General features: G+C 41.5%; 1 long non-coding RNA gene across 1 annotated transcript in view; it reads left to right on the forward strand.

The window, feature by feature from the left end:
• Nucleotides 1-14,893, forward strand: part of LOC116823799 (uncharacterized) — a 301,463-nt gene extending 286,570 nt beyond the window's left edge. The window contains exon 4 of the long non-coding RNA XR_004373503.2: nt 12,157-14,893. This is a non-coding gene — a long non-coding RNA (uncharacterized LOC116823799). The remainder of the gene's footprint in view (nt 1-12,156) is intronic.
• The last annotated feature ends 10,170 nt before the right edge of the window (nt 14,894-25,063 follow it).

Here is a 25,063-nt window from a genome sequence, read left to right on the forward strand (position 1 = left end):
TGCATGAAAGTTTACTTAAAATTCAGTCTTCATTGAAAGGGATGTTTTTCTTCACCTATAATTTTTTGACCATTCTGACAACCACATGCTATGGAACTTAAATTACACAATTGTTCAAGAAAGACTAGTACCCACTGTAGTATCCAGAGAGAAAAACTAGTTGCATTAATCAGGATCCCTGAGAATTCTGATAATTCTTTTCTAATGTACTGATATAACTCTCAATTATTTCATATTAAAACTAGAGAAAGGGAAGAGGTAGGAGAGGGTACACATTTTAATAGAAGCAATAATTCTGCTTGAAGGCTTGTTTGAATGCTTTGCATGGGAAAAGAAAGCAGCAGATCACATTTTACTGAATGGGGCAGGATAAGAAGAAATAATATAGGTCACAGCCCTAGGCCTGTTATAAGTGTTTTAAGACTGGGCTTAGCATTTTGCAGCTTGTTTTGTAGTTTCAGAATGGCAAAAAAAAACAGTGAGGTTTTGTCTTGATTGGAACAGAAAAGTGGCTTGTCTTAGGACATTAAATTGATTTAAACTGGTTATCTACACATACATCTGTTATAAAGCCTTATAAAATATAAACATGAATTGATCAGGTTATAACATATGTATGGTCAGGTCATACGCTAGCGTAAATCATCAAGGCTCTATTGACCTGAGTTACGCCAGTTGACACTAGTTGAGGATCTGGCTCATAATGTTTTCTTCCTGTTAATGATTATTTAAGAAACTCATTAAAGGCTTAATTTTACACTTTTTGCACAAGCAAAATTCACACTGATGGGCGGATTGCTTGTTTAACGAACACTGGATTCATCTCCAGAAGTCTTTGCTAACTTAGCAGTAAGATCAAGTTGACCTCCTTTGAATTTTCATTAGCTAACTATTATGGGCCTGATTCTTATTTACCCTAAGGCTCCTTTACATTGCTGTGGAAGTGTATAGCGTCTTAAAGTGGACGTAAACGGGCGTTAGGCTAGATATGAGGCCTACTTCTTAAATTTCCATATATGTCTCAGAGCTCCATTATTCACAATGTGTTCATAAAATTGTAGTCCAGAAAGGCCCCCTGCAGCATGATCCCCTTTGTTTTACATTCTTTCCCTTTGGGAAACCTAGATTATTCCTTAAGGCAGAGACCAGAATCATTACCTTTGAAGCTGAACCTGCAAACATTACTGGGGAAAGCCGTTACTGCCAGGGGAGGTCCCACTGACATGAATAGGGCTCTGCTTGTTAGCAAACACCGTGTTACATCACAGTTGTTGCAGAATCTGGACCTTCTTTTGTACCAGACAGTGGTGGTGTGTATGATAACTGCACCAGAAAGGAAGGGGTTAGCGAGCTACTTTGGGCCCAGGCAGCCCTATGCTGCCACAACTGCAAAGCACTTATGGCCTGGAGAAGAAGCTCAAAAGGAGAACAGAACGGCTCAGTAGGAGGGAAGAGGGTGCGGGTGACCAGACCAACACTCTTGGCTCCTGGGAGACAGCACTGTGAGAGGTCCAGCTGCCCTAGATCTCTAGCTATTGTGTCTTCACCAGACCCACAGAGAAAAGAGACTCATGACTCTCAGAAGGGCTGAGAGTTGCCATTGATTTCAATTCTTTTACGTCTTTACTTTTCTCATTGGGGAAGGGGAACAGGAACGAGGTGGTCCAGAGAAACAAGAGCAGTGTAACAGCATTGGGTGCCAATCTTACTTGCCTTCTGCATGGCCCTGCATTGGAACCCAGTGGAGAGGGTACGCCTGGGTTTCCCCATGAACCCGTAGGTTGTGTAGAGGCCAGAGAGCCTAGCATGATGTCTAAATGAGTGTTCTCCTGTTATCTATTGATGAACTGGGAGAACAGTCCTCAGGAGCAGACTGTGTTTGCATAGACACACCTGCTTTGCCTAGGTGATGAGCAGATAGACGTGCATTGCCAAAAGGATCTATTTTAAGTTAAAATTCACTTTAGTTTTGGATGTAGGGGTAATGAAATGTTCTTACCCTTATTATCTGAGTAGAGTGCAGCAGAACTGTAGTTATTGTGCCTTAATTGTGGGGGAGGAGAGTCATCCTACCTTTAATCTCATTCTCTAAATGCGGAGAAGTGATGCCAAATCCAAGTGCCGGAGAGAGGGTGGGGACAGGTCTTCCTACCTGGTAGTGTGGATTCTGGTTAAAGACTGTTTTGATACCGTTTGATCCTACCCCTGCAGTGTTTAAAGACAGATGTGATCAGACTCAATTGAGTCCTTGTTTCTGCTCAGTGATCACTTGAGCTGGCATCACTGATAAACAGCTCTAGAGGTCTGAACCTTAGGTCTGGTGTGGAGACGGAGTTGCAGTGAAAGACAATGCAGCAGTGAAATCACTAGGAATTGGGTTAAGTGGTGGAACCTCAAAATCTGGCATCACAACTAGAGGCAGAGACGCGGGCAAGCAGTGGCAAAGGTGGCAGTGACAGCACCAGAGGTATTGTCTGGTTACCCCACACCCCACGTGGGGTGGAAGGTGAACCCACATGGGTGCATCACTGAATTCTTATGGATATACTGATTTTTCTCATTCTCATCTCTTGCTGTGATATGGTACATAGATTAATCTGAATGTTTCTGGGGGCACAGATGCGGGGTTTAGTTTTATGCTAATTCTAAAGTATTGCATCTCTCTTTACCAAGCAGCATGGTCCAATTCATAGAATCATAGACTATTAGGGTTGAAAGAGGCCTCAGGAGGTCACCCAGCCCAATCCCCTGCTCAGAGTAGGACCAGCACCAACTAAATCATCCCAGCCAGGGCTTTGTCAAGCTGGGCCTTAAATACCTCCCACCACCTCCCTAGGTAACCCATTCCAGTGTGTCGCCGCCCTCCTAGTGAAATAATGTTTCCTAATTTCCAACCTACACCTCCTCCACTGCAACTTGAGACCATTGCTCCTTGTTCTGTCATCTGCCACCACTGAGAAAAGCCTAGCTCCATCCTCTCTGGAATCCCCCCTTCAGGTAGTTGAAGGATGCTATCAGATCCCCCCTCACTCTTCTCTTCTGCAGATTAAATAACCCCCGTTCCCTCAGCTTCTCCTCTCCCCAATTGTTTTTCATGAGACTGAGTCAAGAACTCCAGACTTCAAGTCTGCTCTTTACTCATTGTGTGGTCTTGAAAAATGTATGGGATGGGAGTGCTTTAAGGAAGGTGTGTGTGTTGGGGAGGGGGCAATTACTATAGTGTACAGGGCTCCAAAATTCTTTAGTCTGGGCCTGGGTGTTAGAAGACACGCTCTGGTTTTAGCTCAAGCCCATTTCTTCTCCAAACTGGGATCAGGTTTGCTGAAAAGCTTTTAAAAAAGTTAGATAACTTTTTGAGAACCAGGTTTCAGTTAAAAACCTATTACAAAATATGTGGTTTGGGGTTTCATTGAGTCAAGATTAGAGAGATGAGAAATGCTCACAAACAAGAGTTTACAGGCTATCATAACATATGCTTTGAGAAATACCTGAATAGGAGATTTCATGAATGTTAGTCTTTTAGATTGTCTAATGGCTTTTTAAAAATTCATCTGCTGTTTCTCTGTAAGGCACAGTCGACAGTTTAACAGTAATAGGCTATTGATCCTGCCTTGGGTAGCAGTTTTGGTGGTAAGGTCTTGCCCAAGCCATGCAAGCTTTGGCATAGCTATATCCAGGGCTGTAATTCTGCAGGCTCTTGCACAGATTTGAGGATATTCTGGCCTCTTGAGAAAGTTCTGTTTTTTCTTCTCTGGATAAAATCAGTCTGACTGAAAAATTTGAGCTGATCAGCTTATTTAAGGGGAGCTGGTTTGGGGTTAATCTTTTTTCTGTATCTGAAGTAAATTTAGTCTTCTTAAAAGCTGTGGAATGGATAGACCTGGCAGCTGAAATTCTGTATCCATACAGGAAGGTCCAGAGCAGGCAGCAGTAAAGCTTATCTGCCAAACTGACTGAGTGGCAACCCTTTTGGGTGAAAAACCAATTTAGATTCCTTACTCATTTAATCCTTTGCTTTTCTGCTGAAAAGTGTCAATGAGGGCACCAGTGGTGGTTCCTGTCTGGTCTGTCTTCCACTAGGAACCAGTCTAAAAACAACAAACCCATTTCATACAGACCACTGAGCAGTTCTCCAATGCTAATGATTTTCAGCCACTATGAACTAGAGCTGGATCTGACCCACTGACCGGGAGGTGAAAGGCTCCAAATCCCATTACCAATCCCCTGAGTCATCTAGTCCCTTTTGTTTAAACATGGCTACAACTCTGGTGGAAGCTGTGGTAGAATATTGAACTTCACTGAATCCTGGGTGGACCACCAACTGGAAAGCAAATAGCAAACTTACCCTCCTCCACTCCCACCACTTAGGCCTCTTTTCTTGAAATGGCAACTGTAGAGTAGTTGAATAGTATTTCCATGCACAAAATGTACAAGCCAATCCTGTTTTTTTGTCAGTATAGTGATTGTTTTGAAAATATGTGGTGGTTTACAAGTGAGAAACTATCTATGGATTATTAACAAACTGTCCACTGCTGATATTTAGTATGCCATATTCAAGCTTAGAAGCTGATCATTACAACCCTCCTGTCACCCTTCTCTTTGCTGCTGCGGCTCATGCCACTGCTGAGACTTTCTCTCTCTCACACACACTCACACATACACACACGAGCAGTGAATGCACAATGCAGTAACATTCAATGCTCTCTCACTGAGGGCTTGTCTACACCGACAATTTACAGCACCACAACTTTCTCGCTCAGGAGTGTGAAAAAATACCCCCCTCAGCACAGCAAGTTTCAGCGCTGTAAAGTCCCAAATAAGTGCCAACTCTGTGAGTGTGCCAGAGTTGAAGACCTTGGGGGAGAAATTAGCAGGTGCTCCGCACCCACCGGAAGCTAAGCTTCCACCGCCTCTTCCTCCTTCCCCTGAGCGCACCACATCCCCGCTCCTCCCTCCCAGCGCTTACCGCCCCCCCCCCATCTACTAACAGCAGTTTGGCGGTACTTAGGACATTCCGGGAAGGAGGGGGAGAAGCAGGGATGTGGCACACTGAGGGGAGGAGGCGGAGAAGAGGCAGCGCAGGGATGGGGACTTGGGAGAAAGGGATGGAATGGGGGTGGGGCTGGGAAAAGGCGGAGTGGAGTGGGGACTTTGGGGAAGGGATGGGGTGAGGGTGGTGCAGGGGTGGGGCCGGGGGGGTGTTGAGCACCCACTGGACAGAGAGGAAGTTGGCACCTATGAAGCGCCAGTGTAGACAGTGCACCAGAGCTGGTAGCTATGCGCCTTGTGGAGGTAGTGTTTTTAGAGCACTGTGAGAGCTCTCTCCCAGCACTCTGCCGCAACCACACAAGCCATGTTAGCATTGCCAGTGTAGACTAGCCCTGAGTCACTGATACCCTGCCTAACACCCTCACTGTGTGACAAAGGTACAGTTTATACAAGGGAGAGAGAACTAGTTGGCACTCTGCAAGCCTTTAGAGCTGAAGGGAGGGGGATGAGCTTTAGGCTGAGTGGGGACTGAATGGGAGAGTATTTGGTAGGTGGGAAAGATGAGGAGCAGGAGAAAGCAGAGCGGAAGCACTAGTGCTTTCCTGGCTTCTGCAGCAGACAAACTTCCTGTGGGCTGTAACAGTAGGACTACCTGGCTGATGAGCGACAAGTGGTTTGTGTGGTGGGGAAGACCCAGTGCTTTCACCGTGTCTTCTTCTCTGGGATCTGGGAACTCCACATTGCACCATTATAAGATTGATTATTTTGGGACCCCACCTCTTAAAGTCTATTCAGAATGTCCCACTGGCTTCTAAACTGATAGATTTAGATCTTGAAACAAGACAGAATTTTTCTCCAAAATTTGAAGTGAATAGGTCTAAAAGATTTTGAATTACATCACCCCAAAATCAGAGATGTTGAGAGTACAAAAGGCCATTTTACTAAATTGCAGCAAGGTGTAAGCCATCAAAAAGGGAAATAAAAATTTCACATACTGGCCTCCAGACCTAATAAATAACATCAAAATGACATTGATTATATGTTCTCTCCCCCACTTCCCCTCTATTTAGAGCCAATTTTGCAGAGTAACTGAAAAAGAAATATTAATTTATAAGGTATTAACTAAAATTACAATAATTAGTGCTATCAATAATTGTATGCAGCTTTTTTTTATAAAAACAAATGAAATTTCAACAGCTTATACAACTATCTGCATTTGCACAGGAGCCATTCACCTATCTGTAGAATAAAGTCTACAGCTAGCTTGAACAAATGTCTGCTAATCCACAGGGGGAAAATCCATTGGTCAGAATCTTGTGTAGAGAAGTTATCTAGCATGCACTTGCTAGTACATGGTGTCAGATGAAAAGGAAGGACAAAGGGAGCTGATTCAGAGACAAATGAATTGGAAGGGAGGGAGCTGGAAGGAAGGAAGGAAGGAGTAAATGTGAGAATTGGGAGGAGTCCTGAGAGGAAGTACACCCTCTAAATAAGCCTTGGGATTTTCTCCATAACGACTGTACGGATTTAGGACCTCTTGCTCTCCACCCCTTCATCAAAGCTCATCTCCTAAACAAGATCTGCTCCACCTGAAGAGTTTATTTCCGCTGCACGTGACGAGCAAGTAAATGCTACCATTTTGCAAGTAAATGCTACCATTGGCTAAATGCCACTTTTGTGCTCTTGTGTCTTCGTAATGGAGATGGGGCCAAAAAATGGAAGCTTCTTTGATGCAGTGTCAAATAGTCACTTTCATACCATGAACTTCACTTTATCCAAACTGAATCCTGGACAAATTTTATTACTTTCTAGACTTCACATTGTTAATGTGGAAGGATCATCAGACCCCTCAGCAATGAATTCCAACTGGAACTCTAGCTACTGCTTATCAGAATGGTGCTTTAACTAATAATAGGAACAGTTTATAGAAAGCCAATTTTAATAACGTGCACCCCAGCCAAACCATCAAGTCTAACAAGCAACTCCTGCGATAGCTCTGAAACCTGCAAACAACTTCCACTGAAGCCAATCAGAGCTTAGTTACTTTGTTTCAATTTAGATTCTTCAGATGAGGTGTTGATCCCTCTGCTTCAAACATCAGGAATGAATGCCTCACCAGGATAATCTGTTCTTGTTTATACAATGGAACTTGTCCTGTTTGAAAAGCCTCTCTCCAAAAATAAAGAACAAAAATACACTTCAGCTCTTCTATTCTATTAAGCCCCATGCAAAACTAAAAATCAGACGCTTAGTTTTTATATGTCTGGCAGTCTGTCTGAGGAAGAGGATGGGGCAACCCTGGGATTACAGTTGGGATCATATAGTTCCTCAGCATGGTAGAATTCAAATGAAAGAGTGGGTGGGCAGGGTTCCAAAAAACCTAGTTATTTTTGTAAGGAGCTAAATCTTAGGTTGATTTTAAAGTGATTTGATCGTGTCTGATCTCAGTTGTTTGTTTTCTGGTTTTCAATGTAAGAAATAGCCAAGAGGCTCCTGGAGATTATAAAAAAATATATTTTTTTTGATGAAGGCTTTTATGGCATTTCTAAAGTCTGAAATGTTTTCAACCATTGCTGCAAGCTCAGGCAAGCTTAAAGTCACCTCCTCAGCATGATTGGCCAATTCATTATGCAGAAGAGAAGCTGTGGCATTTGCTTAAGATTTACAAAGAAGGCTTCATGTGCATGGGGCAATTTAGTAGGATTTAAATGTCTCTGCAGGAAAGATTTAAATCTATATAGGAAAATTCAGACACATTTTCTCCATTACCATGTAGAACTCTCTATGTATACCCTGTAAATCTCAAGAGGAATGAGTGCAGGACTTTATTCTAGAGAGTGTATACAATGGGTTGGCATTTTACTTTCTGCCCATGAGAAATAGTATAAAGTACACCATTACCTTCAACAGAAATGATATTAACCCTTGACCTGAATGTTTCTACAGGTAATGGTACAATAGTCACTTTTCTTAAAGTGAATAATTTTTTTTCATTAGATTCAAGTGAATAAACTTTCATTAGTCACTCATGCCAGGTCCATTTAGCATTGCAGCTGATAGGGCAGCTTGAGTAGGTCAGAGGTGAAATGTTAAGCTAAAACAAGCCATTTGTAAGATACATTGACTCTGATCCTGTTCTGTGGTCACTTGTATACTACACTGCTATTATGCTGGTCACCTAGCTGACAACACCACTGCAGAGAATGACCTGCTGCCAGCATGTAGGGACATGGCAGAAGGAAAGTGGGTATGGTCACAGCTTCCCTGTAGCCAACCCACCTCCAGTTGCCATATCAGCCCCCTGGAGCCAGTGGCAGTCAAAGTAAATTAGAGACTAAGAGCGGCACTAACTTACCCCAAGGGAGCAGACAAGCACACAGCAGGATCAGGAAGCCCCAACATAGCTTAAAGACACTTTCACAGCCCTGCTTGTCCCTGAGCTGTGCTGTGTGCTGCATAGCTGAGGATGATAACCTATGTTATCAGTGGCCTGTGTGCTTCCCTTCTGCACCTGGCCTTTGGAAACCTATGCAGGTAGAGTGCAAGGAACATGACCCAAAAAGCAGCAGAGAAAGGAGATTTGAAGATGTCTAGTTGCTGATTTTTTTTTTTTTTTTTAACAGGTGTCCAGCTGCAGTAGCCATGCACATGGATTGTTCCTCGGTGCTCCTTTGTGGCACTGCCCATGAGTTGCAGAGTACAGCTGAGCCAGTAGCCATGCTGCTGTTGGATGCCAGCTCCCTGTAACATTTCTGATACTACTTTGTGGGGTGTGGCCACTGAGCACACAGTGAAATCAATCCTGCTTCAAGCAGCATTAACTTTACTTCCCTTCCACTTTGCATTTTTTGGAAGGCAAACATATTGTGCTTTGCTCTCTTTCCTTGCTTCCCTGCAGCCACACCCCCTTTCTCCAAGTGGCTGATGGGCTCCCTGATTATTTATCTAAAGGAAGAGAAATGGCTAGTGGACTGTGTGTATTGGATGGGGGTGGAGATCATGCATAACCAACTATTCACTCTGCTCTGTCCTATGGCAGCTCTTACTGCAGACTTGCTCTCTTCTGCATGACACAGAGGAATTTGGCTTTAGAAGAGCAAGGGCCACTGAGATTGTGGGATTTCTCTTACTTTTTAAGAGTGCCATATTAATGTATAATTGATTATAGCATCTTTTATCCTTAAAGGCTTCAAATGCTTACATGGCTATGCCCAGGGATCACAGTGAAATTCAGATACCTCGGGTGAAACACAGCTACTGTTTAACAGCGCTGAGTAGCAATATGCAAGAGTTTAGGCAGAGGAAGAAGGATATCTTGTTTAGTTCATATGATGAGGAATTTAAGTCAGTGACCTGAGCTGGAATGTGGCCAGGGCACCAGAGTGAATGCCTTAGATTCACTGCAAGTTGCCATGGGGTCTTTAGTTACCTCAAATGCTCAGAACATCAGTGCTGACTGAGGAGTAGGATGCAATACAGATAAGAGCTAAGAATTTTTTATAATAGGGAGGCAGTGTTCCCTGGACTGGGACTGAAGACCTGGGTTTTATTCCCAGCTCTTCCACTGGCCTTCTGGGTGAACTAGGCCAAGTTCAATTGCCTCTCGGCCTCAGTTTTCCCATTTTGCAGATGGACATAATGATACTGATCTTCTTTGTAAAGTGCTTTGAGATTGGCTGATCAAAAGCACTATATAAGAAATAGGTATTATTACTGACTTATTACTTTCTGCAGCATATGTTTCTTGGAGTCTCACATCCCTGACCTAGGAAAAGGTGCTGGGGGTGTAGGCTGAGAAATGACCATGATTCGATAGCAGGGTTTTAAAAAGGCCTTTTTAAAAATGTTCAGCAAAACTTTAAATACTAATTTTTGGTACGAGTACTCTTTCGGCCCCTCCTGAGTTTGGCAGAACAAGGACTGGGTTCCGTTCCAGGGTTCCGTATTCATGTAACCAAGCCAACGCGGCCCTCGAGCCCCACCCAGTGACTGGATTCATCCCACATCCTGGGCGTCTGGAGGCAGTTACTCCTCTCGCAAGCACCGGAGTTGAGTGTAGCAATATCTTTTAATAAAGCGACGGAATCCACGCGGCATCTTGGAAGAAACACACAAACAGAGTTTAACACACAATATACTACACCAAACCCACACCACACCGAAGTACATTGGCTCGCAGTCTTTTTCCTTAAGTTGTTTAAGTCCCATTCACTCTGTGGGAAGTCCAACAACCCAAAAGTCTCCTAGTCAATGCCGACCCCAAATTCAAGAGTCTTCTGTAGAGGTCCTCCCCCCAGCCTGGCGTTGAAAGGGGCCCTTACGTGGTCAGGGCCAACTGCCCTGGCTCTCCATGAGGTTCTGCTTCCGCCTCTCCACGAACTGCCTCCGCCCTTAGCACAGCTCCCTCTCTAGCCTCCAGCCGTCCTCGACAAACACGCTACCGTCCACAGCTGCCGTGAGCTGCTCCGAGTTGTCCCTGAACTGCTATGCGCTACCGACTCGCTCCGTGTGGCGCACTCCCACCCATTCCACCAGTACTCACACTCTTGCAGTTCACTCCCTCACCAGCTTGTTCTCGTGTGCTCACTCAGCGCATGCTCTGCGAAATGCATCCACCTCGGCACCAGCTGCTCTGAGGTTTGCGCAGTATAGCTGTCAGTCCCCCCTAGTTTAGCTGCTCTCAGCTAGTTAATTTCAGCTCTTTGTGATTTCAATCTTAGTGATCTCAGCAATAGTAGGGGAGCCCCAAGTGCTAATGCACCATTTACCCAACAGTGAGTATCAGTTAACCTGTATCTAGATTCTTAAGGGGATAAAAATAACTCTGACATTCCACCGTGAGAGAGAGGGGTGGAATGATGCTTCTGGCTCTGAAGGAGACTGCACCACCAGGCACAGATGCTGTTCCAACCTCTCTCCATTAGTGGGTTTTGAACCATGTCCCTTGTCTAGCAACGTACCCCAACTGAGGTTGAGTCTTCTGTCATAAGCAGTCCCACAAGCTCCAGTCACACAATCAGGGTGACAAACTTTTTTTTCCTCCTGCCCCAATAACAAAGAAATTGGGGATCCCAGAGCTGTTAAAATCACCATCCCAAGCTGCTGTGGGCTTATGCTAAGTTGCCAATGCAAATCTTTCCACACCCTTTGAGATTCTTGACATTCTTTCCACACTCCCTACAATTCACCACCAGATGTCAGGATACAGCTCATCCTGACTCTGCTTACACACAAATGAAATCCATGTACCATACTGTTATATGCAATTTAATACTATTGGGCTGTATTCCTCTTGTACAATTCAGGAAGCTTGCAAGTAAGTAAACCTGGGCCATGCAGCCTTCTGTTTTGTTCAGTTGGCTGGTGCAAATCATTTCTTATTGTGTAGAAACTGTGAATTATATTTGAAAACAAAGTTAATTAAAACTGATATTTCTGAGGCTTTTGCTCAGGCTATGTAATCAATTAGCTATCATTTACCATGCACTGTGAAGATGAAAAGCGCTATATAACTGCTAAGTGATATTATTATTTTATTTTATTATTAACTCTCTGAAATACTGGATGCCAGGAGAAGGGGAGCCCAATGGCAGACCTTGTTAAGCAACTCCCAGCCCTCTGTAACTCTGATTTAATAGCAAACTGAGAGTCATTACTATGGAAGCACAAAGTGTATAAACGTTAATGCAATATGGCCATTAGCACCAGAGAAGTTCTTAGGGCAAGGAAGCGGGGAAATGAGCAGTGGCTAGGTAGTGGTGGTTGGTGCGGATCCTGTGCTTGGAAGTGAAGGGACCTGGTGAGTTGTGTATTTGGTCTATTTGTTGCTGTGTGACTGGGATTTGGGGCATCTAAATAAAACAGATGAAAGATCAGGGTTGTTGTTTTTTTCCCCTATGTCTCTGGGAGGATCCTGTAGTTGGAACTCTTAGGTCTTTGATTAGACCCAGTGTTTTAGGTCTGAGTGATTAATCCTTCCCTGGAGGGGCACTGAGCAATGAGACTTGGACCTGGTACATAAATTAGTTTCTGAGCAAACAGGAGTTTCAGAAGGTGTTTGGAAAAGGAGTGTGGTTCTATCCATCTACGTATGGCCCTACATCACATAGTGAGAGAGAGACTGCTGTGAATTGCCTCAGACGATCTATGTTTTCCTTTCTGCTGAAGGACTGAAGAGATTTCTGGTGCATGAAGTGCAAATTGGTGTAATGAAGGAGAAGATACATGGCCTGGATGTGCAAATTTCTATGCTACATAATATCCAAGGAACTGAAGACTTCTTGGATAACTTCTTGCAATCATTGCCACGCTCACCACAGGGAAGGATCAGTAAGGGAACTGGAGAGAGTAGAAACTGCAGAAGGTGACTGACAATTTCTGACCCAAAGAGAGAAATTAGGAGGCAATCAACATGGTTAAAAGTAACAAATCCATTATCTGATACTCAGTGAGTCAACTATCAGGGAACCCATTACTGAAGAAATGGAAGAGAAAGCACCATTGGACATACCTCATCCTTGCAGTATGAAACAAGGAGCTACCAAGATAGGTTCCTGAACCATCCTAGGAAAAAAACTGGCAACTCAGTATTAAGAAGAGTTGATAGAGAATTCAGAAAAGGACACACAGACCATGGGACAGTGTCTCTCAATAGAAAAGAGATGAGATGTAACTGCAGGATCATGAAATCATATGGCAGGTCTTCGCTGGTGATGATATACATTGGAACCAGGGACTAGGCATCATGTGGAATTACACTGATTATAGAAAACTTCAGGGATCTTGGAAGGGAGCTGAAGAAGATGATAGTCCAAGTGATCTTCTTGGCGACCCTACCGTCTAATGAGTGAGAGAAGGCAAAATGCAGAAAATATAGGTTAACTGTTGGTTATGCACCTGGGAGTAAGGGTGAAGGCTCTGGTTTTGTGAATTGGTGGGCCACATTTCAGTCAGGCGGGGGAGGAGAGGAGAGGACTGTAGAAACAGGATGTCCTGCATCTCAGAGGTAAGAAGGCTAAATTTTCATTAGGAGATTAGCTGGGGTAGTCAGGATGTTAAATTAGCAAAAGGAAGGATGCTAAGAAGGCAAATATGAGTCAGTGTTGGTGTGTCATGAACAAATTGAACTGACATGGCAAAGAAAGTGAAGAGAAGAAATTTTTCAGTTGCTTATACCAATACTAGGAGTGTGGGTAATAGGCAAGAGGATTTGGAAATTCTCACTGATAAGAAATTTGATATAATTGGCATTACTGAAACCTGGTGGGATGATTCACATGATTGGAATGTTAATGTTACAGGTTATATAACCTGTTCAGGAGGCACACTGAGATGGTAAAAGAAGTGGGGGGCATTCTACATTAAAGATGCCATTATTTGTTTTTGATTTATTGATTACTGAGAACTGCAGGATCTCAACTGCATGTGGATCAATGTGTTAACTAACAAAGCTAAGGAGAGAGCTGTGGTGGGGTCTGTTAGGATGTGTCTACACAGCAAACAGCAGCCCACAAAGTGATTCTCGGAGCCCAGGTCAATAGACTTGAGCTTGGAAGGCTCATGCTATGGTGCTAAAACTAGCTGTGTATACATTTAGTGTCTGAAGCTTAGGGAGCAGGTGGGCTTCAAAGCCTGAGCTCCAGCCTGAGCCCTGCCATCTACACAGCTGTTTTTAGTGCCGTAATGTGAGCCTGAGTCTGTGGACCTAGGATTTGAGATTCACTGCTGCTCACAGTGTAGACTCACCTTCACAGACCACCAAATAAAACTACACAACAGGGTGAACTACTCCTTAAGCACCTCTCTGTAATGAATGTGTGTGGGGGGAATTGCAGTGTTGGGAAAACTTCAGTGTTGGAGACGTATGGTGGGGATCTCATGGAGCCAGTAGTAAAACATCATTAGAGTTGCTAAAAATCTTATATGATGATGATCTTCTAAAACAAAATGTCTTAATACAACCAAATGCAAAATTATACATCTAAGAACAAGGAATGTAGGCCATACCTACAGAATGGGGGACTGTAATGTAAAGGCCTGAGATATATGGGAAGGTTAGACCAGATGGTCTAAGAGGCCCCTTTGGCCCTAAACTCTATTAATCTGAGCATGGGACCCAGTTCTCCTCTCCTACCGGTTTTAGATCAGTGTAACTCCATTGGCTTCTGTAGAATTACTCCTGATTTACACCAGTGTAAGTGAAAAGAGAATCAGGCCTATAATTTTTTTGTGGAGTGTTTTGTATGGGAGGTGTTCAGAAGTAGCAGTTCAAGAACGGTGGAGTGTGCACTAGCAGGTACACAAGAGCCAGGAGCTGTAGTGATATGCACCAGCAGGGACCAATTGTCCCCCTCACCTTTGCGCTCAGGAGAACATACTTGTAACTTCCTCATACCAGTTTGAGATTCTGCAGAATCTGAAGGGCAATGGGAATCTTCTCCAGTGAGCATGTCATTCCAGAACTGACTACTTCAGGGTTCTTTCACCTTCCTCAGAGTTATCTGGTGCTGGCTGTTGTCAAAGACACAATACAGGGGTCTGGTCCAGCACTTCCTATGTTTCACTGACATCAGTGAACTTATCCCTGCTTTCCTGAACTCAACATGAGAAGCAGGCCTCCAGTGCAGAGAGAGTGGGGCAAAGGTCCCCTTCCGTCCTTATCCTGCTATAACCAGCTCCTCCATACCAGGACAGCCACAAATGGACGTCTCTGTTTACTAAGGCCTCAGTTTGGCAAAGCACGTAGTCTTGTATTTAAATCCAACCTTAATCAGGAAAGAATTTAACCACATATTTAACTTGAAGCATGTGCTTAACTCCCACTAAAGTCAATAGGGCTGAGCCATGTTCTTGCATAGAGAGAGTTTGCTGAGTTGTTGTCAAAAGGCCCAATCTTGCAAATACATAAGGGCTTGGCTACACTCGAAACTCCAAAGCGCTGCCACGGGAGCGCTCCCGTGGCAGCACTTTGAAGTGCAAGTGTGGTCGTGGCGCCAGCGCCTCTCCCAGCGCTGCAGGTATTCCACCTCCCCGTGGGGATTGGCTTACAGCGCTGGGAGCCGCACTCCCAGCGCTGGGGCACTGTTTTCACTGGCGCTTTGCAGTGCTGTAACTTGCTGCGTTCAGGGGTGTGGTTTTTTTTCCACACCCCTGAGCGAGAAAGTTGCAGTGCTGTAAAGCGCCAGTGTAGCCAAGGCCTTAGTGAATAGTGCTTACTACCGTAAGTAGTTCAATTGATTTCAGTGGAACTATTCAGGGGATTTCATACTAAACTCAGTGGAAAATGATTGCAAGCTTGAGCTCCAGAGAAGCCATATCAAAGCGTGATAGAAAAAGATTGATTCCCGTTAATACTGCACTCAGTTCTGCTGATGTCACCCACAATATCACTTTTCAGCAAGAGGATGGTGCCAGCAGGAAGCTCAGAAATTCAAATGTTAATTTAAAGCAAACTGTTTTAAAACCATTTCCCCATGAGACTTCAGGGTCGTATACAGAGTGAAGCAAAAAAGGAGCACATCTTTATTAAGGCAAAATCTGGGCTGCCACACAGACTGCTGTGCAAAAATAATAAAAGCTTGACTTCATAAACAAGTCAGTGTCTTAGCTCAAGGTTTTGAACCTTGACATACAGTTTCTTTGCTTTTGTGACTTTGTGTCAGAGGATTAACATTCCTTAAATGCAGCTATGTGTTTGTAGGAGAATTTCCTCTCTTAGTATTAGCATAAAACAGTGATTTTCAACATTTTTTGAACATCTGCTGAACTCTAAAAAAAATTTCAAATGGAAGTGTGGACCCCTTTGGAAATCTTAGACATAGTCTGCAGACTCCCAGGGGTTGAAAACCACTGGCATAAAAGAACAGAACATGTAGTGGATCTTAGTAGTATGTGCATAGAAGTTGACAAATAAGATTGTTGAAAGCTATTCTGGTTTATCATGTTGAGACAGAGAGTGGGCCAGCCTCTTGCGTCTATTATATCCCTTTCATGCTGCTCCAGCAGTACAAAGGGGCTATGCAACTAGTTTAACCAACCTCCTTAGAATTCCTTTGAAGTGCCCGGTTCTGTTTTACATACCTGCAAACCCCACTCCTCCACCCGCCCACCTTCAGGGTAGTGGGCATGCCTGGCTGTTCCCAGTTACTGGAATGGCCCACTGGGGCCATAGGCAGCAGAATCTTAGAGCAACTTTGAGGCATAAAGCCATCTTTGGCTCCCTCCAACCCTACCTCAAGTTCTCCTTCAAACACAGCTCACCCAGGCCTAAAATGTGATCCTTGAAATCTTTCCTCATGAGAGTAGCTCCACTGCTTCATGTGCATAAGGACTACCTATCTGAGTAAACTCAGGACTGGGCTTTTAATCTGTAGGATGCCTGACTGGTGGGAATGTCTCCTTTTGGACCAGTGTAGTATATATTTGTGTTAGTGGAGTGCTGTTCATGCTATAGGTTTATTAGCTAAAAAAAGAAATGGACATTTTTTCTTGAAAGACTTTGTTTCAGGATCGCTAACCATAAAGACACGTTTGCCTTTTTATCTGTCTTTCATGAAAATAAGTGTCTTTGATTATTCTGGAAGTCTTGCATGCCAAGTTTCAGCCTGGGACACAGTTTACAGTCAAGTTATAAAGCCGTAGGGACATACTGACAAATTCCCATTGACTCCAGAAGTATAAATAGTGATGGTGTAACGTTTAAGTACTGCAATTTAGAAAAAGATTTAGGATCAGATGCATTTCTCCATTTAGCCAGACAGGGAAACAAAAGCAGGTGAAAATAGAGCAGGGAGTGTGTTAGGAGAGAAGCAGTGGTTCCATGGGATGTCTCTTCCTTCAGCCTATGAAAGGTTGGATTAGCCAATACATACAAGTTACTTATACATAAACACACAGACATAAATCCCCACCCCCATTAACAGGTAATAAATACACAGTATTAATATGGTATGTATTATATTAAATCCGAGTGTTGGATAGTCATGCTAAATTGAATTATGTTTACTCTTCCTTATGCTAAGGGGTGTGGGGGGGTGTGTGTGGATGTGTCTGTGTCTATGTTCCACAATACCTTGTAACGGTACTAATCAGCATTTGGCATAGGCAGATAGGAAACCTGTCAAAGTAAAGATGCATGAATGTTCTGCTATGGTACAAGCTGGTGAGTGTTTTCATGCCTGTTGGTACCTGGATTGTGATGTCCAAAACATGAGAATAAAGTAAGGTACCCAAGAACGAGTTAAGGAACTTGGGGATTGGATCTTGGATGATGTACTGCAAGCCCTCTGACTTGTAAATAGGTCTGGTATAAATGGAGGTAGTTTTGAGGGGAGTATACGGTGAACTGAACACGCTGCCAGAGCCCACTTTCTGGAAGGATTGGTAACTTATTAACTTTTTCTTACCTGTACTGCTTTGTCTTTAGACAATAAATTGGCTAAGCTTGGTTATTTTGTCTCTTGGACATTTTTAATACTGAGCTGCAAGTGTAGTCAAGCCATTGGCTGCATATTTAGCAATAGTTGTGTAAATGTGTAAGACATAAGATATACCTACATGACTTGTTGCATCTTCTGAAATGTGTATGTACTTTAATTAAAAAGTATAAAATCGTCACCTTCTCAGAGGCTGATAATTTGACTAAAGATTGCCACCTTTGGTGTTTGTTGTAATTATATCATGCTACAGTCATTCTTGGGTGGGATCTTTGAAAGTGACTAAAAATGGCTTATGAGAACAATAAGACATGCTGTTACATCACTTAGGTGTTTTGAAAATCCTGCTCATTTTGTCAAATTCCTCTTTGGTGTATCTGCACTTGAGTACACTGGATTATGTAAATGTGTGTTGCATACTTGCCTTTGATTGCTAACTTTGACTAGTAAACAAAAATGAGTCGAATACCAGTTCATAGTGGAAAAATCCAAGAGACAGATTCTGAACATATTTGGCTTACGTGAGATGTGTCCTGATGATGTGAGGTAGCTCTGTTTGGGTTGCTTTTACTCACAGCTGAGCTCAACTCTAGGCCAAAGAGATGTGTTGCCTCTGTTTTATGGGTCAGTGAACCAATTTAAAGCAACATTGTACAGTGTTGTCTTAATTCTACCAGTTATACATAGCTGTAGCAACATCACATGGAAATGCAAACAGAAAGTTTGACTGGCAAAGCAAGAAATGTGTGTTTACATTTACAGTTGATCAACTAGGTTTGTAACTAAGAGAATCATTTCCTAATTTTCTTCTGTCTGTTAGTATACCTGTTTCCTGATAACTCATGCAGCTCATTTTAAAACCATGTGTTTTATGTTCAAGCTAAATAGCAAGCATGGGTATTAGAGGGGGCTATGTCTCTTCCACTTGTATTTAGGAAAGGATTCCAGATTCTGCACAGAAACTTCTGGATCCTAACGCAAAATTATGTTGAGCCAGAGAGGATCAGTGATCAAAAATGGAGGCGACCTACTTGTTGAGTAAACTCCTAAGACGATAGTGACTATAATTGAAACCATGACAGGGCTTCAGAATTCTGGACATACAGGGAGATATTCTAGTGGCTGTCAGTGCAGACAAATCTGCATGTGAATAATGCCCAACTCTCTGTACATGTCTTTGTCTAGAAACTGTAAGTTCTTTCTTTGTATGTTTGATCAAGGAGGGAAGGTTTTCATCTATCTTTTTCAAATGCCACTTTTTTTTAACATGGTAAGGACCATGGCAGCTTTTGAGAAACTTATTCTCAATAGTTTCTCTTTTCATTTTGAGACTAGCAAAATGAAGCTGTTCCCTTAGACCATAAAATGAATCCTCTCCTTTTTCCTGTTGTCTAGAATCCATTTTAAGAATAGAGTTCAGCAGGTTAAAACATTTTAAAGTCCTGAAAGTTTTTAATTTAAGGAGGACGCTACCAAATGACATTTCACTCTGAATATTTTTCACTTGCTATGGTTACAAGTTACACCAAAAATTACTATAACCCAATGAAATTAGATAAAAAATTTCTTGACTTTAATTTTTTTTTTTTAACTTGGTGCATTTGGCAGCAGTTCATGTATTTCACTGTTTCCTTTTTGGGTGGTTATCTGTAGGGTAATGGACAACATTTTTTAAAATCTGAAATAATGTATGATGCAGCATTTAAAAACGCAGGGTTTGCTCAGAGTTATCACAAATGGGTAATGGAAGTTTCCTGGGTCCCCCTGGCAATTGTTAAAGTTATACCTTCCTTTTTTAAAAAACATTTTTTCTCTGTCCCTGTTGCCATATTAAGAACACACACACACACACACACACTCGCTCGTTACTGCTCCAAGTGCAAAGACTTTGTCTTCATGTATTTATTCTATTTTATTTTATTTTATAATTGCACTCCACTATTTTTATATATCTGTGTTAAGATCAATTTCTTTCTTCACAACAAGTAAAGTAGTTCTTTGGTACTTTTTTATTGCAGAACTCCATCTTGCATCAAGAACTCTGGATTCCAGATTCCTCTCACATTGAGAATCAAAGATCTTTCTTGTGGAGTTTAATTTAATTTGCAGGCATAACTGCATCACTAGACAAGAGTAAAAATTCCAATATCCTAATCTCTGTTAAGGGCCAGTTCTCAGGTGCTTTAAATTGAGGATATGGCACTAGGAGATCATTTCAGTTAGTATTCTTCTGATTATTTCTGCTCAAATCATATAAAGAATTTAAACTGACAGGTTATTACCATTTTATTAAAGGCCCCACCTGAAATCTGGGACCCTTATGCTAGGCACTGTACAAATACTGTAAGAGACTGTCTTCATCCTGAAGAGCTCACAAACTAAACAGACAACACCAAAAAAGGAGAGGAAGAGGGGGCAGGAAGCAGATGCAAACTTACTTGTCTGAGGTCACATAGTAGGCCCAGTGGTAGAGTTAGTGATAGAAATTAGTTCTCCTAAGTCACAGTTCAATTCCTTGTCCAATAATCCACATTACCTCTCATCTCTATTTCTCATAAAAATTATTTTCCAGCAGAATCAGGCTGAAGTCAGATTTCCATACCAATTTATCTTAGGCTTTTCCCATCTCTGTTTTGCAGGAATGTCCAATGATATTTAGGCCTGGTCTACACTGGGGTATAGGGAAGGTAGTATAAACATACCCTTAGACATATCCAACCAAATTTTTATTTTGTTTAAAGTGTGTGCTATGATTTAAATAGTCTATAATTCAGACAAGCTTTCTTGCCATCTGTTTTAATAATATACCTTCTTTGTGGTTTTTTTTTATTATCATTATTATTATTATTCCTGGTGAATTTTGTAATACAAAACTCAAGATGAGAAAAAGAAATACTGTACTAACGATATACTACTTTATAGGGAGTTAACTATGAGACCAGGCTCAAAACAAACACCCATAATGTTGTCCACTGATTATTTATCTAATGGCAGGGAAGATAAGTCTTTATTGTCTCCTGAGGTCAATGGTTTATCACTGAAATAACATTAATGGTTTGAAAATGTACTTCCTTGGGATGACTAGGATCTTATTTCTAATAAATTCACACTTCAGAGGTCTGAAAGGTTGTAGTTTTGGCTTCTACCAGGTTCCAGTATCTATTCAAACAGTAATTTCCTCCCCCTGGGCTTGCAGCATTTGGACTCAGAAATGGTCTAACCTCAGTCACTAAATGAACACTTGGAATTGAAAGCACAAGAGTCTGAGGTTTAGCTGTTACTTGAAGCAGTAACCACCAAACATAAATGGTTTTACGTTGGCTGTCTCTTGACATTTTTCAGATCCATCTATTCTTCTGCCGTTTCTTTTGTTTACCGGGCACTTTTAATTTAGCCTGTTAACCCTGTTCTCACCCCAGCAAACATTGATAGCTTGGAGACTGGCGTAATCTCATTTGGAAGACATATTAATAAAAATTCATAAAGTGCAACATTTATTTTATGCTTCATATAAAATCCTGATGCTCTTGTTTCTTAAGGTAAGCACAATTTGAAATTTAGTAGGAAATGGAACTATTGGGAAATTAGTTTTAAAAATGGCTATCTAATGAGATCTGTTTTTTGAATTTATATTGTTCCTAGTGATTTAAGCTTAGTTTTAGTGTAGCCTGGAGTGCTTCATTCATGGAGAATGATTGATTGAGAAAATAATTAGTATGGGCTGTCTCTTACTGTGTATGCAAGCACTGAGACTGTGCAGCATCATTAATATTACATTTAGATCCCAGAAATCATAGCTATTTTAGAAAAAAACAAGGATGCATATTGTAGGAGATGAAATACTACAGAGCAGTAGACATAAATAATATCGCTCTGTCTACTTTTGAGTTTCCAAAAAAATCTCTTTTTTTATAATAATTATTCGTAGCCACAGGAGCTAATCTCAAAATCCTGCCCTATCACAGGGAAAGACTATCACGCTCAAAATTAATTTTGGCATCGTTCTTTCATTCAGTATATCCAATCTCCAGAACAGTACACAGACCCTGAGGAATTGTTCCCCTTTTTTGGGAGGGTTTGATTTAAGTGATAACTTGAAGTAACAAAAGAATTCTTAGCTTCCTTCCCAAGACTAGTTGTTCCTAGTTACCCTGGGCCCAGGAAGATACTTTCATTCCCATTTTGTGAGGGCCAGAGCTAACTGGACCAGACTGCAAGCAAGACTGAGCTGTATTAGCCCTTAACTTTAATGCAGGGTTCTGGCTCCTTTGCTTGGAGTGGCTCCACGCAGGAGAGCTTGGCATTCCTATACCGGTCGGTGCTCTGCTCTGTTGCATACTTGTAGAACAAATAAATGTTACCTCGCCTGTTTGCACCTTTAAATTTAAATGGCAGAATTTACACCTAGCATTTCTTGCTTTGACTTTAGAAATGACCAAGGTCATTAATCTATGGGTAGAGTGTGAATTTAAAAGCAAACTAATAAAAAAAGCCACAGCTGCTTCAACTTAGACTTGATCCACATATGTTGTAGTACCGAGGCTGATGAAATCAGCTCACTCTCTAAATGTGAAGACTACTGCCTTACTGCACAAACTGTAGGTCTATCTATGACATGGGGTGGGGGGAGCTGCCGGATGGTGGTGGACTTCAGTTTGAATAACAAGGTCTGGAAGTCTCATGCTCCTGGTACTAAAACACCCTTGGAATGTCTAAATATTATGGATAACAATTTCCTAACTCAAAAAGTGTTGCATCCAACATGGGGAAATTCTATGTTAGGCCTTGTCTTGACAGATAAAGTGGAACTGATCACCAAACAAAAAAATTAATAGTATCTTAGGTACAGGTGATCATGACTTGATTGCATTTATAATGTGCAAACAGAATGAAGTCCAGACCAGAAATATAGATACTTGTTGCTTTGAAAGGTCCAGTTTCACAAAGCTGAAAACAATTATGACCAAATGAGCTGAGAGAAAGAATTTAATCAGAAAGGTGTGAATGATATTTGGGAATGGTTTAAGAATACTAGATGCTCAAAAGCCACAATTGAAGAGGGGGAAAAAAAGGCAATATCAGTTAAAAAATTACTTGGTTTAGGGGAAAGTGAAGGCAGATATATATATATATATAAAAATGTGGAATAAATGGAAAGTTGATATTAAAGAATGTAAGACATAAAGAGAAATCTATGGCCAGCAAAGTTAAGGACAATAAGGAGTTTAAAAAAAAATAAAGCATATAGCAACAAAAAAGAATCTTACCAATGGTATTGGTCCGTTACTAAATGAAAATAGTAGAATTATCAATAATGATGCAGAAAAGGCAGAAATATTTAACACATATTTCTGTTATGTATGGAGGGGGAACAGATGAGGTAATGACATCATCTGATAACTCTTTCCATTCTACTAGTATCTCAAAAGGATGTTAAACATCAGTTACTAAGGTGAGACACTTTTAAATCAGTAGGTCTGGATAATTTACATCCAAGAATTTAAAAAGAGCAGGCTGAAGAACACACTGGACCACTAATGCTGACTTTTAATAAGTCTTGGAATACTGGGGAGGTTCCTGAAGACTGGAAGAAAGTTAATGTTGTGCAAAGGATAAATGGTAGGACCCAAGTAATTATAGGCCTTTCAATCTGATATCAATCCCAGGCAAGATAATGGAGTGTTTGATATGGGACTAGATTAATAAAGAATTAAAGGAAGGTAATATAATTAATGCCAGCCAACATGAATTTATGGAAAATAGATCCTGTCAAAGTAACTTGAAGGCATTTTTTATGAGATTAAAAGTTTGGTTGATAAAGGATAATAGTGTTGCTGTTAATAGACTTAGACTGCAGTACCGCATCTGACTTTTTGTACCACACAATGTTTTGATTTTAAAGAAGCCTAGAATGATATAAAATTAACATGGCATATAATGCATGAACTAAAAGCTGGCTAACAAAATGTAATTGTAAATGGGTAACCGTCATTGAGTAGGTGAGTTTCTAATGGAGTCCCTTAGGAATTGGTTCTTGGCCCTATACTATTTAACGTTATCGGTGACCTGAAAGAAAACATAAAATTATCAATGGTTAAATTTGCAGATGACAAAAAAATTGAAGGAGTGGTACATTAATAGCGGCTAGGCCACTGATGCAAAGCAATCTAGGTCAGCCGTTCTCAACCAGGAGTCTGGGGTCCCCTCGGGGGCCGTAAGCAGGTTTCAGGGGGTGCACCAAGCAGGGCTGGCATTAGACTTATGGGCCCGGGGCAGAAAGATGAAGCACCACTGTCCAGGGCTGAAGCCTAGGACCCTGAGTCTCGCCACAGGTGTCCTGTGGAGTTTTTATAGCATGTTGGGAAGCGTCAGAAAGAAAAAGGTTGAGAACCCCTGATCTAGATCACTTGGTAAGCTGGATACAAGCAAACAATATGTGTTTTAGTTTGGCTAAATGTATATATCTAGGAACAAAAAATGTAGGCCATACTTACAGGGTGGAGGACTCTATGCCGGGAAGCAGTGACTCTGAAAAAGATTTGGATGTCGTGGTGGATTATCAGCTGAACATTAGCCCTTTTGGCCATAGCTTCATATTGGGAGCTCATGTGATACTTGGATGCATAAACAGTGGAATTTCAAGCAGGAGTAGAATAGTTATTTTCCTTCATTTGACACTGGTCTGATCACTGCTGGAATAGTCTGTTTAGCTTAACAAAGAGAAGATTAAGGAGTGACTTGATTACAGTCCATTACCTACATGGAGAACACATATTTGATAACGGGCTTGTCAGTGTAGGAAAGAAAGGTATAACATGATCCAACGGCTGGAAGTTGAAGCTAGACAAATTCAGACTGGAAATATGGCGTACGTATTTTTTAACAGTGAGGATAATTAACCATTGGAGAAGTTTTACCAAAGATCATGGTGGATTCTCCATCTTTGGCAATTTTTAAATCAAAACTGGATCTCTTTGTAAAATCTATGCTCTAGGAATTATTTTGGGGGAAGTTCTATGGCCTGTGTTGTACAAGAGGTCAGACTAGATGATCACAATGGTCCCTTCTGTCCTTGGAATCAATCTATAACAAATCACCATAAATGAGCTTCTCTGCTAAAAGGAGTCATTAAATAAGGCACTTCTTAAAAAAAAAAATCCAAATCACTAGTCTTTCACTATATAGAGAGAATTAACTATAATAAAGAAATTGCTTATAAATTTGTTTTTACAATCCTTTATCTTCAGTGCAGAATAAATTAGTCATCATCAGGGTAACAGAAGTGATACAGAAATTTACAGGTCAAATTCATCCCTGGTGCTTACTTCAAAGGAATTGCACCAGTGATGACTTTAATCCATGAGTCTATTCAGCTGCTCATGGAAGGCAAAAAGAGACTCTATTTTTTTCTTTGCTCCTTCTCTTATGAATCATATAAATATTTCCTCTCCTTGGGGAATACATGCTCGTCTGTTATGTCTTATTTCTATTTTAGGATCTCTAGGATCTTCTCCTTTCTGTTGTTTGTGATGTTTTCTACTATACACTATCGTTTTGCCTTTCAAGTGAAGGCCCCGAGATAAAAAAAAATCAGGTTCAACGTCTTGAGCTTCCTCTACAAAGCAAACCAGAAATAGGAA

This window comes from Chelonoidis abingdonii, chromosome 9, assembly GCF_003597395.2.
Source record: "Chelonoidis abingdonii isolate Lonesome George chromosome 9, CheloAbing_2.0, whole genome shotgun sequence".
Taxonomy (NCBI): domain Eukaryota; kingdom Metazoa; phylum Chordata; order Testudines; family Testudinidae; genus Chelonoidis; species Chelonoidis abingdonii.